Consider the following 14,165-nt stretch of genomic DNA (forward strand, 5'->3'; position numbering starts at 1 on the left):
CTCTGTTTAGAAGATCACACAACATACAAAAAAAGTCAAATTGAATAATTTTAATTACATTTCAGTGTACAATAGAGAAAAATGTGAAAAAAATATTTGTGGTTATTTAAGTAAATGAAGCTAAATAAAATGCCCTTTCTTAGTTGAGTAATCATTTGTAAATTGATAGTGACATAGGCCATTTGGAAAAAAATCTTGTGGGGCAGTTGAGTGGTGCAGTAGATAGAGTACTGGCCCTGGAATCAGGAGAACCTGAGTTCAAATCTGGCCTGAGACACTTACACTTGACACTAGCTGTGTGACACTGGGCAAGTTACTTACGTCTGACTGCCTCCCCACCCCCCCCCAAAATCTTGCTGATCTGAAAGTGACCCAGGAGGGTGGATTAACGGGAAGGGAAAAGGAAGGGGTCCTTGCCCCAGGGTATAAAAATTAGAATGTACAAAAACTTAGCAATCCTACTTCTTTAGCAGTCTAGAAATCAGTATAGTAACTAATCCTCACCTCTACTGAATGTCTTAAGTACTTCTTTTATTACTTTCACATCACAAATTATAGTTGAATTGAGGGTTCATTTCTTGTTACTTATGATAAATGCCAAAATTGCTAGTTACAGTTCTACACTGATTGGTGCGATTTATGATTGTGCGACCTTTAATAGGAGAAATTGTTTCTTTCACAACACCTTCGGTCAATGTCTTTGATGAGAACTTTACTTGGGGAACCACAGAAGAACACTGAATTTCACTGTCTCCAGTTCCTATTTCCCAAGACCTTAAATTAAAGCACTGGGGTCTAAGAGCCTATGGATGCTCAAGTAATGAACTCTGGTTAAATCTGCATAACTCCTAAAATAAAATGCATAAGCACAGTTTTAGCTGAATGACCAAGAACCCATCATTTCAGATGCCTTCTCCCTGAACCCCTTTCCTCTAGTCTCCATAATCAGAACTGTATAAATAAGACTCTGAATCTTTCATTCTATCAAAGCCTCTCAAACTGGCACACTGGTTGTGTTCCAGAACTCTCTGTTATAGGTCTGAAGGTGTGCTGGGATGGAACCGATTCTGAATGTTCATACTCAGCATAGAGCAGCCCCTCAAACTATGTACCCTTACTCACAACTCCAATTTGATACTATACACTCCTCTCAAACACAGAGAAGAAGATCAATGGGTTTTTCATTCAGTAAGTATTCTCCCTGCAGGACCATTTGGGCATTTGTTAACCTTTTAAAATTCGGCCAAACAGACAAGGAAGACTTTCTGCTGAAAAATATATAAGGATTTAAACCATCTAATCAGAGGATTCTGGCTGACTTTGTAGAATTAATGACAGGCTAGTGGCCTCAGGTGGTCCCAGAACTATGGCCATACATTTAAACTATTGGCCTCAAAACACAGCAGTGGATCTTTACTAGTCAAAGCCTATCCATGAGATTGGTATTTATGTAATTTCATTTATTTTTTTTTGAGTTGTCTTCACTGAAATTGAATCACTAATAGTTTAAACAGGTCTCCATTAAATTTTGTCACAATTAATTAATTGCATTTTCTATTACCTTCAATTACAACTTCTCTTTCCCGAGAGTTTAGGAAACAAAAGAACCCTGGGAATTTTAACAAGGTATAAATAAAATTAGTTCTGATGGTTCCAGGAGACAATAATAGAGTACTCTCATTAATCACCACCCTGAGTATGCAGTTTTACTAAAAAAAACAGTTACTGGTTCTAAATATCGTGGTTAAATGAAAGGAAATTACAATTGATAGTATGACTAATATCACAACCAACTTATCATCCTGCAAGCAGGAGGCTTTAAAAAGGAGAGAAAGTCAAAGGTATATAAATAAATGTCAGTTCAAAAGTCTGAGAGATGTTTCTGATTGCATTAGTCTTATATGCTCCATGGCACAAGGGATTTATTTTTGGTGCCACTGTTGCACTTTGGATTGTGAATGTTTTTTATCAGGATTAACTGAAAGGTTCATTTACCCATTAGACTTGTTTACATATCCTAGAGCAGTGATTCTGATGAATCAGGTTCCTAATCAGTAACTTTCCTGTACATATAATAACAACATCATCCAAAAGATTGGTGATGGTGGTGGAATTCAATTAAGCTTATGGGAAACTGACTGGGCTCCGGAGAGGGACAATTTCTCAAAGTGTTTTCTTTATGTATAAAGAGAGTCTATAGAGGCTTTAACCTTGCGGGGGGAAAGTGTCTGTATGTGTGAGGAAGAGATGACTATAGACTATGTAAGAATTATGTTTATTTCATTTCCTTAAAATGGTATGTTGAATTTTTCAAAAGTGTCACTCAGGACTTCTCTTAAAGTTCTACTCTGATGCTTCATCAAAGCATGGAAAGCATGGAAGTGATGTTGGGTTCTTTACGGCTATGCAACTGGAACAACGGCTTTGCCAGGTCCTACAAAGACCTGGGTATGAAACCAATGGCAGACTGTGTGCTGCTTTTTAAAGACAAGCGCCAACAATTCTGGAGAAATTGATTAGAAGAAGGTTGGCCAATGGTTGATTTTTTTTCAGCCATATTAACTTATGAAACTATCTACTAAAGGGCTAAGTGTTGGGATCACATTAGTGGAGGGATTGCCCACACATAGACCTGGAACAGATATTTGGGATGAGATAGATCTGCTCTCCCTGGTAGAGTGCTGAATCAGCACATTTTCTCAGCTGGCTCATAGGATATTTGATTGTCCTATCTCTCAGGGCTCATTTTTCCACCATGCTATATGAGATGCCCCAAATCGCTACGGGAACTATGGCAAAGACAAAATCATCCACCCCCACCATAGTAAACACAGCCTCGGCCTTCTCCAGTATCCCCTGCCCTCCTTTGCCACTATGCCCTCTGGAATTATACTCCATTTTTAACAAACCCTTTTTCAATTAAGATCTTTTTTCACATTCTGTATATTTTCTATTTGGTGCTCATTGCAACCTAGGTTTCTCATGAAGAAATTAACATTCCTTGACACCATCTCCATCAGGCTGTCTTATCTCCTGACATCTAGAACACAGCGTTAGGAAGAGAAGTTGCCATTCTCCTTGCTCCCTATTGCCACTTTCATATATTTCCACTGCCACTGTTACTAAGCGACGACTGTTTCTCTTTAAAGTTCCCTCCAGCACCAGTCAGACCTGTAGTTGCCATCTTTTATCAATTTCTAAGTCATTCTTCCTCTTCCTCAATAAGCTCTTATAGTCATCTTCTTCATCCTTACTCCCATTCCCTTTGAATACTTTGTCCTCCCAGTTCATCCACCTCAACTTCCATGATCTCTATCTCCAATCAACCTCAATCACACAAGAGTGGTCATACTTTAGACACCCCCATCAAAGACCTCTTGATGGAAACCAGGAGGATGATAGTTGCAAGACGGGTTGACAGAAAATAACTTGGCAAAGCATGTAGGGCAGTTCCTAAAAGATCTGGTGAATAAGGCAATAAATCACTGAAAACATTTTGAGTTGAAAGTGTCAGAGGACCTGAATTCACAACCTCGCTTTGCTAATTACTTCATGTGTGAACCTGGACAAGACCCTAAACCTTTTTGAGTGCTTTTTTTTCCTCATGTGTAAAATTAACTGTCCTCTAAAGTTGTTTCCAAGTCTAAATCTATAATCCTTTGGTTCCATTAACTAAGGATTCTGGATGGTCAGAACAGAGTGGGGCTTGGCACACATAGCACACACAAAAAATAAGATTGACATTTTATTGTAAATACAAGAACCCAATAGATAAAAGACCACAAAAAAAGAAAAAAAGAAAAGGACATCAATGAAAGACTTTAAAAATACACAGAATACAGAAAATACACAGAAAAATACACAGACATTCAGAAGAGGACTCAGACAAGGAATTCAGTGCTAGTACTACTGTGTTAAATTTATTGCAGATTCAAGTGAAACCATGCTTTACAGAAGAGGTGTTAAACATGTGGCCTTTAGCAACATTACCAAGTGCATCCTGAACCAGATTAAAATGGGAAATATTTAACAAAATAAATAAAAATACAACAGAACATTTACAATGTTGATATGTCGTTTCTGCTAACATATGGCTAGCAGGGATCTTTCCACATTGTTATATTGGATGGAATCTGAAATTTCTATATGAGTATGACACCATTTCTTTCAATGTAACAGACTCAGTTTCTTATACAATCCTCTGTTTATGTTCTTTCTATAAGAAAATGTTTGTGTTTGTTGATGCCTGTCAAGCAGATGATTTTTTAAATGTTTGCAGAAAAATGGACAAATTATACATAAAGCCACATAATTAATAATGTCAAGGCCTCTCTGATAAAATAGGTATAATGGTTCTCTACTTTGGATAAACCAAATTAATTCATAATTACTTACATGTTGCTATCAACAATAATAACTGTCCACTTTATGTAGTGTTTCATAGTTCCATGGTACTTTTATATATTCCCTTGCTCTCACCAGAACCTTAATGGTAAAATAAATATCTAGCATTTCTGAGATAAGAGGACCCTAATGCCCCTCCCCCCCCAAAATTTGTAGATAGTAATAGTAGTAGGCACTCTGATGCCTAGAGATGCAAAAAGGTAACAAAAAAGTCATCTTATCTAAGCACTTAGCATTGCCTAGCACATTATAGGTACTTAATAGATGCTCACTGATTTTACACCTTATACAACAATATGTCTGGGACATCTTGCCTTCTGTCATGCAGCTGTCCCTCTTTTCCCCACCTGTAATACTTCCTTCTGACAAGACCCCCAGGATATGCTCCAATCCCCAGGGAAGTTAATTCACTCAGCATTGGAACTTGACGCTGGGGTTGAACTATACTGATTTGTGAGTGTAAATTCATCTAACCCACTATATCTAGCTAGGTCCAGACCATATTTCAGATCCCACCCAATTACATTCACCTATCTACCTTGAACATCTTGCCATAATTCCCTCCCTGCCACCACATTGCCCCTCTCCCCTCATGCTTTCTCCCTATAACTCCTGAAGTATTAATCATTACAAACAATCAATCAAACAAACAAACAACTATTGCTTCCGGAATGTTGATGACAACCAATCGCCCTGTGGTTCCACTCACCATCTTTATCACTGCCCAGGCCCAAACTCCTTTCCTTGGCCATATTTTTTTCCTCTATGTGTTATCTCTCCCCACCATTAGAACATAAGCTTCTTAACGTCAGTGACTTTCACATTTGTTTCTCTAGTGCCTATTATAATGCCAGGCACATAATTTGGGCTTAACATCATTGAGTACTCATTCATTCACTCTTTCTTCCCTTTTTATCTGGGAAACAAGGTCAAAAGTGGAGTGGTCTGGTGGTGTCAAGAAATACTCTATTCTCCTCTCTCTGCCTCATAAAAGTAGCTCTTGTTGGGATCTGAAACTTGGGATTTCGTTATCTGGGAGCAGATGTTTTCTCTTTCCTATACTCAAGCATATTCTGTGAGAAATATACATGATTTTCTGAATGTTCTTCCTCTTTTCCAAAGTGACTTATTGCAGAATTTTATATCTAATTTTCCTTCCTAACACTAATGAGCTGTGGCCCTTCACTTGCCTTTTTGTTGTTGTTGTTGGAGAACTGTAATTTTTTGTTACTTTCAGTTTTACTGATGTGCTTCGTTTTATATTACGTACATTTAAAAATTACTCCTACTTCATGGGAGGTCTCTTGCAACAAAGTAAAACAGTTAATTAAAATTAATAGTACAGTTACCTCATCTAAAAGTGTATGCATCATTTCACACCTACTTTTTTTAATTAACAGGAATCTATTTTCTCTCCTTCCCACCCCTCAGCCCTGGCTGCTTGTATTACTGCCTGATCACCCTTCGCCTCATTCCCATCTCCCTCAGGCCAACAATACACTTGTACCTTATTTCCTGTCACCACATCTTAAACTAATAGTAAATATGGAGAGATCACATCTTAGATTATAGCCTAAGTGTTTCTTTGACATAATTAAAACCAAAGCCAACTGTGCTGTTTACAGGCACAAATTAGAAGAATTAACGTCTCCCTCCAGTTGTGCCAAGGTCATCTTACTGACCTTAGGAATGTAAGGGAAAACGATACAGATTAAAGTCATTACTGTGCATCTGTTCACCTTTTACACCTTCTCATTGACCTCAGAGGACCTTTAAGATTCTAGGCTATTATTGGTAGATTGAAGACTATTTGATGAAAACTGGGCTAGTTATGAATAGTTTCTATGTAGCTATTCCAGGTCCAAGGGTTTCCTTGGTTTTCTGTGGTTTCATTAACACCTCATTGCCCCAAGTGTTAGCCCTATAGAGAAATCCCTGGAGCAGTTATTAATGCCCACAGAGAGAGCACCTGTTAAGATGACTGCAGCTGCCATCAGCTTTGTCTCACCATCATATTCCAAACATTGGATTGGAGCAGAAACAACCAAAATCAATAAAGAAGGAAGCAACACTGACTTTAGCTTTCCACCGTTCTCCAACACTGTCTTAATGACAAGGCAGTGCTTCAATAAAATGAAAAGCTGATTCTATACTTTAGCTAAGTTTCAACAAAAAGGAATAGAAAATTTTGTTGGGAAACAAAGGCCTCCTCGACAAAATTCTTGGATAGAAAAGAGTAGCATTGTAATAGAGTCTCTACAGAGGTTTTGGAGTCATGAAGTGCTGAGTTTGAATTACACTTCTGGTAATAGTTATGAAAATAGACTTTTAGATCTCTGTTTCACTCCCCTGAACACTACTGTGAATCTCTTCTTCTCAGGCCAGGTCTATCACTTTCACCTATTTTTCTCAGCAGAGGAGAAAGAAAAATGAAGTCACCCATTCAGACTTCCCTCTTTTCCCTAAATCGACAACTTCAAATCACCTTAACATCAACTTCTGTTTCCCTCTCCCCCACTCTTTATTCTCAGAGGTGGCTTTTCTTGTTCCTGCAAGCTTGTAACTTTTAATCACGTCACTCAATCATGTCACTTTTAATCTCCTTCAGCAGATTATTCCCCGAATTATCTCTCCTCTCCTTAATTTTCAACCTCTCCTGTTCATTGACTTCTTCCCTGCTGTCTACAAACATAGCCAGATCGCTTCCATCCTAAAACAAAAGAACAAAATAAAACTTTCATCGGGCTTTATCATCCCCTCATGTTATCATTCTGTATCTTTCCTCCCTGTTCCAGGAAGTCTCCTAGAAAAAGCTGTTGATTCTCATTGACTGTGGTTTCTTACCTCATGCTTGCTTCACAGTCTCTTGAAAACTGGTTTCCTTCTCCACCACTCATGAAAATGCTCTCTCCAAGGTCACCAGTGACCTTTCTATTGCTACCTACAAGAGCCTTTTCCTTTCCCAGTCCTTATCCTTACCTTCTTGGCAGCATTTGGTACTGTTGACCACTATCTCCTGAATAATCTCTCCTCCCAGGGTTTTCATAGCATTGTGTTGTCATGGTTTTCTTCCTATTTGAGCAATCCTCAATTACCTTTGCAGGATTACCATCCTTGTCTTACCCTCTATGGATTTAGCCAAGGGTTCTGTCCTAGTCCCTTTTCTCTCCTCACATATTCTCACTGTAATTTTTTCAAGTCTTATGCATCCATGCACAATCTTGGTACAGATCAATCCTTTATGCCTTGTCACAGCTTATCATTGTTTAAGCTTGGAACGTGGTTCCTCTCTTATCTCTGTTTCTTAGAACTCCTAGCCATTTTCAAGGTTCAACTCAAATCCCAGCTCCTTCAAGATGCCTTTCTGATTCCTCCAATTGCTAATGTACTTCCTCTCCCATCCCAAGTCATTTTGTATGTGTTCTGCATTGATATGAAGAAATGTTGATTCCCCCTCCCCCCAAACTTTCAGAAAATTGTAAGGTCCTTGAGGGCAATATATCACTAAACATTTATTTAGTGTCCATGTGCCAGGCACTGAAGCCCTAGGGCTACAAAGAATGAAACGATCCCTATTGTCAAGGCGCTTACATTCTGATGGAGGATATGACATATATACATATAAACATATACATAACAAATATAAAGAGAATAAATCTAAATAAATGTAAGATATTTAAATAAAAGAGAGTTACAGGGGGAGGGAAATACCAAGAAAGGCTTCATGAAGAAGGTGGTACCTAAGCTGAATCTTGAAGGAAAAGAAGAGTTCTATGAGGTTGAGGTAAGGATGGAGGGCATTTCATCGATGGGGCTAGGGGAGAAGTAGATGGCTAGTGCAAATGATATTAATCAATATTTACTGAGTGCCTAAGTGTCAGAAGCTGTGCTAAGCTCTGGAGATACAAAGGGAGGCAAAAGACAGTCCCTTCTCTCAAGAAGCTTACAATCTAATATAATAATCATATTCGTATGAGAAATATAGAGATGTGAGCTTGGCACATTAAGAAATTAAGTTGAAAGACCAGACTCAGAGTAGTCACTAATGTGTCAAGGTCATCATGGAGGCCTGCTGGAGAATGCTCAAAAAGATTTATCTGTCCATGATTCTAAATATTTTACCACTTTTTATCAATAATTTGGATCAAATCATAGATTGCATACATGTTGAATTTAAAAATAGCACTAAGTTTAGAAGGACAGAGAACACACTGGAGGGCAAAATCAGAATCCAAAAAGGTAGGGAAGAACAACAGAAGAAATGAAAAAAGCTAAGTTTTGTTTTGGTTTGGGCTTTTGGAGATAAATGTAACCTTTTATACTTTGGTGAAAAAACCAACTCTTCAAGGACAAAGTGAGGCATGGCTAGGTAGGAGATTCTCTGAAGAATCTCTGGAAATTTTAGGGAACTAAAGACTCTATACAGCTCAGCAGAATAACAATGTAGCCCAAAACAGGAAAAAATAAAACAAAATTCTAATGCAAACTTTATACTATATTAATCGAAGCATAGGGCCAAGAACAAAGAAGGTCATAGTTGTGCATTACTCTGCCCTGGTCAGATCATATGTACAATATTATGTTATGTTCTGGTAAGGATGTACATAAGATAGAGCAAATATAGGTATGGGTTATACTACATGACTTCTGAAGTTCCTTCCACCTCTTAGATTCTTTGAAGAATGATGTCACATAAACTCATGGATTGTTGCAGCTGGAAATCACCTTAGAGAACACTTATTCCAACCTACCCATTTTATAGGGCAGCTTGGTGATGCAGTAGATAGACTGTTGGGTCTGCAAGAAGACTCAGCTTTGTGAGTTCAAATCTCCTGGTCTCAGACACTTGGCAGCTGGGCAAATTGCTTAACCCTGTTTGCCTCTGATCCTTATCTGTTAAACAAGATGGAGAAGGACATGGCAAACCACTACACTAATTAGACAAAACTGAAAAATGACTCAACAAAAGCAAAACCCTAAAGATGGTGATTACAGGTAGCTTGGTGTTACAGTGGATAGTGTTGGACCTGTATTTAGGAAGACCTGGGTTCAAATCCTGTCTCAATTTCTTCCTAGTTGTGTGACTCCTGGCCAGTTGCTTAACTTTTCTCAGTATCACCTTCCTTCTCAATAAAATGGAGATAAAAATAATACCTATCTCCTGAGTTTGTTGAGAGGATCGAATGATAGGATATATGTAAAGTACTTTGAAAACCTTTAAGCACTATATACTGGCCATTACTATGGTTAGTATAAAGATATTGAAGCCAAAAGAGGGAAAATTAAGGGAAAAATCCCAATTCTCATGATCAAGGAGCAGAGCTGGGACTAGAACCCAGAGGTTCTGGATTTTAAGAGCAATGTGAGGATATATATTTTACTGCTCCTATTGATTATCTAAGGAAGTTTTCATAGAGACCCTTATTTAACAAGAAAAACAAGCCTGTTTCTCTGCAGAAGCTGTTCTCATAACAAAACAGCAAACTGCCATTATTTCATGTAAATGCCATCTGCTCATTAAACAAGACAATTAATTTTTCCCCTTTTGGGTGCCATCACCAGATATTGACTGGCTATCTTCATCTCTTCTCATGATCAAGAAGGGCCTATATTTCAGCCTTACACCTAACTGCTTGCAAAGAGCATGTTTTTTCCTAGTTTCAAGTATAAAAGTGAGTATTCTGGCTTGTTATAGTTTTAAAAAAACAACACAAACCTTATAGGATTGTAAGATAGGAGCCTTCTTCACCACAGTCACACTAAATAGACAGAGGTCTAGTAATGGATTTTATGCTAATTTATAGACACCAGCATGTTACCAGAATACCTAAGTGAATAAATACACTGCTTTTTCCCAACTGAAGAGAATTGTGAGAACATTGTTCTTAAATCACAATAATGCCTGAAAACTTTTCAAAAAGGTTATTTGGATAGAAAACCAAGAAATTTCCTTTTACTATAATAAGAATTATAGAAACTTTAAGGAGAAAATCTTGGTACATGGAACAATTTGGGGTAATAACAGGGATCATAAAAGCCTTGTTAAATGACCAATTTGCTTACAGGATTCCCCCCCCCCCCGTTTATATGAACTTAGAAGTATACAAAAGTGGAAATATGCTTATTTGCATATAGGTCTCATTCAAACTCAGAAAGTCATTTACAGTCATTCAAAATTACTAAGACTACAACTTTTAGGACAATTGAAGCAAAAGAAATACACTCTTGCCCAAGTAAGATATACCTCATGCCTTTCTCTACTATTCAAGATCATGAAACCAATGTTCTAAAAGTAGTGTCTAATGAAGCGTTCATTGCTTTATTGGGTTCTGATGATCATGAGTCAGAAGCAAATGTAACATTTTCATTGCTAATATATTTATTTGTTTTCTAATATGTGTTTTTCAAAATGTGTTGGCACCAGTTTATTCAGAGTGACTCTAAATGGTTCTATGGATTTGAAAGGTATGATAATTGTTTACCTACAAGTGTAAACTTATCAGCTTTACAGACTAATATGTACAAACTTACTTTGTATCATAGGGATACACACACACATCTGTTTACAGGTTCATAGATTAAGAGTTGGAAGAAAATTTAGAGACCCTTTAGTCCAACTCCCTTATTTTACAGATGAGGAAACTGAGGCCCATGATAGTTAAATGACTTGCTCAAGATCACATAGGTAGTAAGTTTTGATTTGAACACAAGTCCTCTGACCCCAAATCCAGAGCCTTTCCACACAGTACCATCCTATACCAATCTTCAGTGATTCGACTCTGCTTTTTTATGTGTGAACACATAAAAGAATGAAAAAGAAAATAGGTTTTCTATGAAGTACTGAGTTAAATTCAGGTTGTTAGATTTCAAAAGAGGCACTGAGAGACTGAAATGTACCTACAGGCATGAATGAATGAATGAAGCAATCAAGTAATTAAATAAAAAGCATTTATTAAATGCTTTCTGTGTGCTAGGCATTCTCCTAGGTTCTGGGATATGCAAACCAAACCAAACAAAAAAACAACAACAACAAAACCCAAAGAGCTTGCATTCTAAGAGGAAAAGTTAATATATTTAAGAGAGGCATGACCAGGTAGTAGTTTTTGTGTGTTTGTTTTTAGTTTAGTTTTATTTTTTTATTACAAGGATCAAGAGCATTCTGATAACCATGACATGAAGAATGATTAAATAAACTGTGACTATTTAACTTAGAGAATAAAAGAACAAGAGGAGACTTTGTAATTATTTTCAACTGTGTGAAGGGTTATTATATAGAAAGGGGAATAAACTGTTGCTTTAGAAAGCAAAACCAGAACAAACAAATTTGAAGGAGTCTGCTTTCATTTCAATAGAGGAAATAAAGATTGGAGCTGTCCATCAGCAGAAGGAGTTACCTCAACGGGTAATGGACTCCTGGTTACTAAATATATTCAAGCAAAGTCTTCTTGACTTCAGTCGTAGATTGAGTAGGACAGATTCCTATAGAAGGTAGGGGTTTGCAAAAATGCTCTCTAAGGACCCTTCCAAATCTAAGATTTTATCATTCAATGCCTGCATCTAAGTTTGTTGAAGAGGGATAAGAAGAGATGAAGCCATATCACTATTTCAGAGGACTTTAGTATGCAAAAGAGGTAGGACATCTTTCACAATTAGCAATTATTGCAAAAGAATCAAAGTTAGTGAGCAACTTATGCATATCACCTTGTTTTAAAAATCAAAGTTCTTCTAGCCAAGTCATTCTTAGGAATACCACTACTCTGATTTTTCTAACCATTTTTTTTCTAGCCTTCCATCTCTAATGATCCCTTCCTAGCTTTTCTGAAACTCTGGACCATTTCCAGTTCCTTGGCTCCTCCTGTTCTACTCTTTCTTTACCTTGTCTATCCCAGGGCACATACAATAAATCTGTTTAAGATATTCAGTTCTTTAAATTGAAATTTTTGTTTTTTCCTTTATGTACAAATACTTGCCTTTCTCTACCTCCACCCCATCTCCTCTTGCCCCCCTTTCTAAGCCATTACCAGTACTTCACTTGCTTCCATTATAGGAACTCAATAATCATGAGAAATATGTAGAAATCATAATGCATTTTTATTTGCAAAGTTTATTGTGATTTCTTTAAATTCATTCATTTATTCAATGAACATTGATTAAGCCCTTACTATATGCAAGGCACTGGAATCAAATTCAAAACTACTCCCAACTTATAAGGAATTAACATTCTACTGAGGGTAAACAAAATAAACTTAGGCAAAATCTTCCAGTATTTTCTTTTTATTTAGACATAGAATTTTTGTTTCTTTTTGTGTAATTTATCTATTTAAAATATTCATTTTGGTAGCTGCCACAAAAAAAGTAATGTAGAAAATTCCATTTATATTGAGGGACCAAAATACAAATGCAGAGCAGGCCAACACCTCACTCCCTTCCCTTCTACCCCTAAACAAAAACCAAAGTCCCAAGAATTCACTCACCACACACATCAAAGATCCAAAGGTGGTCAGCACATAAGCGTAGCACAGAGCATTTCAGATGGTTCAAGTGAAGGATCAGAAAGGCTGAGGTGCTCGACATTGTTTTTCCCTATTAGCAGAGGAGGCTATTTATACCTTTTCTCTCTTTCTGAACCCCACCCCCTTTCATCCAGGCATTTACTCCTGACTCTGAAACACTCAAGAGAGGCAGAATGGCCCAGTGGTGAATAGGGCTAACTGGAAGCCTATTAGTACAGGACAAGTGGGAGTAGATATTGGAGGGATCCAATATACAATAGAATGAATCCTCCCTGTCTAAAGGACTGATGAAGGACTTTCCTAAAGACCAAACTTATCTCTGACATCACAAAAAGGCATCAGTGGTAAAAACTTCAAAAGCACAGTTAAAAACAGACTAAGGATGGCAAACATGGAGTGACCTGTTGTACCTCCATAGTCTCCAAGCTGATCCCCATCTTCAAGAGGCTGTGGCTGATAAACAAGGGAAGTGGGGAAAGGAAATGCGGAGGAGAAACAGTATGTGTCAATAAACAACCTTTTTTTAACATAACCTGTATAAGAAACTTATGAGGAGTTACTCCTGGTGCCAAAGTAGACTGTCACCTTCTCCACCATTTATCGTCTCAAAGAATTGCCTAGAGCACTGATGGGTTAAATGATTTTCAGAGTTATAGTTACGTGTAGATATGTGTGTTTACGTATATGTATATATATATATGTATATATGTATAATATGTATATATGTATAATATGTATATATGTATAATATACAAATGTAACTATATACACACATATATATTAAATGCAAGTTAATTTGGTACTGAGGGGAGCATTGACAACTAAGGAGACTAGGAACAGCTTCACATAGGAAATAAAACTTTAACTGAGCCTTGAAGGAAGCCAGGGATTTCAAGAGAGGGTGGTAAGGAGAGAGAATATGTAATAGCCAGAACAAAGGGAAAGAGATGAAAGATGGAATGTCACATCCCTAGAAGCACAAGTAGTCCAGTTTAGCTAGAATATAATGAACATTGGGGATGGTTTGGGGAGTCAATCTGGAAAGATAAGTTGAATTCCGATTGTGAAGCCAAAAAAGCGAGTTTTTATTTCATCCTAGTCACAAGAGTAAGCCAACTGGAGTTTCATGAGCAAGGAAGTGGCATGGTCGGAATGAGGCTTTACATGTCATCTCTGTGAATGATAGATTGGAGAGAATTGGGACAGGGAGACTAATTATGAGGATACTGCAATAGTTCAACATTGGGA

The 14,165-nt window shown here is 37.4% G+C and overlaps 1 protein-coding gene across 1 annotated transcript in view; it reads right to left on the reverse strand.

The window, feature by feature from the left end:
- Positions 1-14,165, reverse strand: part of UNC13C (unc-13 homolog C) — a 580,271-nt gene that overhangs the window by 266,828 nt on the left and 299,278 nt on the right. The gene's annotated exons all lie outside the window — the stretch shown is intronic.

This window comes from Trichosurus vulpecula, chromosome 8 (assembly GCF_011100635.1).
Source record: "Trichosurus vulpecula isolate mTriVul1 chromosome 8, mTriVul1.pri, whole genome shotgun sequence".
NCBI classification, from domain to species: Eukaryota; Metazoa; Chordata; class Mammalia; order Diprotodontia; family Phalangeridae; genus Trichosurus; species Trichosurus vulpecula.